Source organism: Dipodomys merriami, unplaced genomic scaffold (assembly GCF_024711535.1).
Source record: "Dipodomys merriami isolate MVZ:Mamm:240054 unplaced genomic scaffold, mDipMer1.0.p SCAF_389, whole genome shotgun sequence".
In the NCBI taxonomy this organism is placed as follows: domain Eukaryota; kingdom Metazoa; phylum Chordata; class Mammalia; order Rodentia; family Heteromyidae; genus Dipodomys; species Dipodomys merriami.
This window is the reverse complement of record NW_027205481.1, coordinates 4,105-8,208: the sequence shown is the minus strand read 5'-3', so window position 1 is coordinate 8,208 and position 4,104 is coordinate 4,105.

Genomic DNA, 4,104 nt, shown 5'->3' with positions numbered 1-4,104 from the left:
CTGGGCAGCTGCTAGGGTTGGGGTAAGCCCTGAGATGAGGTGGGGCTGCTTCTGTCATGGCCTGGTAGCCTTATGGCAGACTCGGGGCAGCACAAGTCTAAGAGGTGGGGGACACGGCAGAGGAGGGAGGGGCATGACCAAGAGGAGGACAGGGCATGGCAGAGGAGGCACATAGCTGCTGCAGCCATTGGCTGACATGCTTGTGCTATAAGGGCAAGACAGCCCTCGAGAGAAGTGGTGGCAGAGAGATGAGCAGCCACATGCACCAGGAGAGGCTGCGTCAATGGCTGGCCTCTGTTGCTGTAGGAGCATAGGTCTGGCCCAGGAGCACAGAGCACAAAGCCAGCACAGCAGGCACATCCCTCCCACAGGCCCAGGGAGGCTCAGAGGCCAAGTAGGCCCTGAGTCCAAGGTCCCTGTGCCAGGAGTTCAGCTGTGGCTGAGGCACGCTTAGCCCTGCCACCTGCTTGCTCCTTTCCTGGCCCCTATCCTGCCCTCTCCACAACATCACGTTTCAAACATGTTGCTGCTGGCTCGGACCCGCAGTGCCTCTCAGAGTCATCCAGCGATGGTGTGCCCCAGCCCAGATTGTGGCCCTGAACACGTCCTGCCTCCCCCCCGCCCCATCCTCTACTCTGGGCCTGAGCATCTGCCATGATGTTGCCATTGCTGCCATCTTCACCTAGAACAGCAGCCTACACCTTCACCCAGAAGCACACATGAGTGGATATCCCGTGGTTGCACACCTCGTGATCTCTCCCAACCCCTCTTCCCCCCAACCCAGACCCACGACTCCTGCCTCCCTTGTCCTGCCTCCCTTCTCGCATCCAAACCTTGCCTCACCAGCTCCAGGTGCCAGCACTGGCTCTGCCACAAATGCACCCCAAGAGTGGGAGATGGGGGAGTGGGTGTGGATCCAGGGATCCCACTCCCATCCCTAGTATCAGTGTCTCAGGAAATGGGGAGATGCAGGGTTTGGTGAGAAGGGAGCCCCTGGCCTGGAGCAGTGGGAACCACACATCCCCACATGTTCACCCTTCCTCTCCAAGATGGGTACCTGGTGGCTTTATTCTGAGGTGGGGAGCAACGCCACACCTGCCTTCTTGGGTTTTTTCCTTTTTTTGGGTGTGTGGGGCATTGGATACAGAAGATAGGGACCCCTTGCTGTGTGAGTCCTTGTCCTCTGTTCTCAGTCACCCTCTTACCTAAGGAGGGTCCCAGAAAAGCCCACTAGGGAGGTTAGGGCACTGGGGGTGAGATGGAAGGTGAATATCTGGGAGTAACACACTCCCTCTGACACACATACACATGGCCTGTTCCCCCCCACCCCACCTGTCAACAGTACTCACAGGGTGATCCCATTTTCCAGCTCTACCAGCATCTGCTGGTGCTCCCGGTCCATCTGGTCTCCTTGTCCTCCCCAAGAATCCACCCAGTCACCCAGAAGCATCTAGGCTGTAAGTAGGGAGTCTGTCCATGTATGTAGACTTTAGAACCCCATCTATTTCCTCAACACCACGCCCACCCCGGGTCAGACACCCCCTGGGTACCCCAAGACCTCTGCTTGTTGTCAGTCCTGGCTCTGAGGAGCCACCTGTCTGGGAATTTTTTCACCCAGCGTCCTGTCTTAGGGTTTTGGTTAATGGGGAGTTAAGGCTGGTTGTTCCAAAGGTGAAGTGTCTCACCTTGGAGGAGGGGAGAAGCGGGGTCATGCTGTGTCATTAGAGTGGTGCTCCCCTTGGGTGGGAGATCTCGGTTTTAACAAGGGAATGGGGAATGGGAACCTGCGTGCTCCAGCTTGTACACTGTCCCAGATGAGGAACCAACAAACAGGAGAGGCACTACTCTGATTCTGTGTGTGTGTGTGTGTGTGTGAGAGAGAGAGAGAGAGAGAGAGAGAGAGAGAGAGAGAGAGAGAGAGAGAGAGAGAGAGAGAGAGAGAGAGAGAGAGAGAGAGAGAGAGAGAGAGAGAGAGAGAGAGAGAGAGAGAGAGAATCTTTCTCCTTGTACAGCCTGACTGTGCTCAGTTAAGTGATCCGTTGGCAAATTGCAGGTGCTGCATGGAAGAGTCTTCTGTCACCATTTTGGATGTGTGTGTATGTGTGTGTGTGTGTGTGTGTGTGTGTGTGTGTGTGTGTGTGTGTGTGTGTGTGTGTGTGTGTTGAGAGAGCACGAAGATGAGAGCAATGAAAATATAGTTAAGTCACCATGTCTAAAAATAGCAAAAGCATTTTATTCCTCTCTGTGTGTATATTTGTTGTTGTTGTTTTTACATCAATACCAAGTACGAGCCCAGTCACAACTTTTGTTTTCTCCTTCACAGTTTCATGGCTCCTTTATGGAAGATTTCAGTAGCTCATTGTTGTCATCCTAGGTACTCAGGAGCTGAGATCTCAGGATCACGCTTCAAAGCCAGCCTGGGCAGGAAAGACCCTGAGACTCTTATCTCCAAAAAACCACCAGAAAACTGGAAGAGGTGCTGTGGCTCAAGTAGTAGAGTGCTCACCTTGAGCTGGAGAGCTCAGGGACAGCACCCAGGCCCAGAGTTCAAGCCCCACAACTGAAAAGTAAAACATTTTTGCCTGCAGAGATATGGAGGTGTATGTGTGTGTGCTGTGTTTGAGAGACCAGATACTGGCCTCACTGTACAGACATTTCTAAGAACTCCCCAAGGTTGCCCCCATTTGAAGCCACAGTAGGATGGGTGGTACATTACCAAGAACTCAAGAGGATGTGGCCTGTGTCAGGCAGGGAGTGGGCAAATGGGTGCTGGTGTGGGGTTGTTGTGTCTGCATTCTATCCATTGAAGGATGGATTTGGATGTGGGGTGTCAAAGTCTGAAATCAAGGGTTGCAAGAAGTTTGTGGCCTAACAAATTGGTTTTCCTCTGGGTATTTGAAGGTGGCTGAAGCTGGCTGCTGCCGGTGGCTCACAACTGTCATCTCAGAAGGTTGATATGTGAAGACCATGGTTCCAAGACAGCTTGACCAGAAATGTCTGTGATACTTGATATCCAATGAACCACCAGAAAACAGGAAATGGCCCTGTGGCTCAAGTGGGAAGGTGCTCATCTTCAGCTGAAGAGCTGAGGGACAGTGCTCTGGCCCAGAGTTCAAATCTCATGACCAACAATAAACAAAGAGGTGGCTTTAGTTTTCCACATAGCAGTGTGTACGGTAGGAAATTACATGCTGGATTATGCGATATTCCACATATGTGAGAGGCTCAATTTTGTGTCTACAGTTGGTCTGAGTATGATAGTGCCATCTTCTCACGAATCGGATGTTATACTAATGGAGAGAGTTCATAGTTCTCAGGAACTGCTGAGGCCTTGAAATGTCCGTGTTTGTGTGTGTGTGTGTGTGTGTGTGTGTGTGTGTGTGTGTGTGTGTGTGTAACTTTTCCTCATCTTTCTCTGTCCCCTTCCTGGGTGCCTGTCTGTATCTTTCTGACCTAAGATAGTGCCCCTCCTCCACACCAACCTTGCCTTAAGTCCCTTGTCAGGGTCTACAATGAGTCCTAAATTGCCAGAGGCCTGTGTTCCAGATTTTCTCTGGGGCACAATTCTGACTGTCCAAATATTTGGCTGACTCCAGGGAATTCTGAGACAGCTGGCAGAGTATCTCCACTGCCTCTGAGGGAAGGCCTCAGTCATGTGATGTCCTGTCCTTTACCTCAGCTGCGCCTCTGACTGCACATCCCTCTCCGCAGGCTTGCAGTGGAGTAGGGAATAGGGGGTTGCTGGTGGCTCTGGGCAACTCGAGCTTGACAGCTGACTGAAGACCACCCAAGCAAGGAGGATCCTGGACTACATGGGAGGTGAGGCCAATGTGGCTTGAAAGTATTGATCAGTGTCTAGTAAATGTAAACATACTTTATCATAGGACGGTCTATCTTCCAGCCCCAGCTGGGCCTCTCAGGTCCTTCTAGACAATTCTGGATGCCCAGAATACATAGGCACAGACTTTAGATTCCAGGGCCAGGGAACTGGGGGATAAGAGACTGGTATGGCCAATACCTCAATGTTCTGGGGCATTAGTCTTGACCTGGCTATGCCTCCCCTTTTGTACATTCACTTCTTAACCCAGTGTTGGCTACACACTG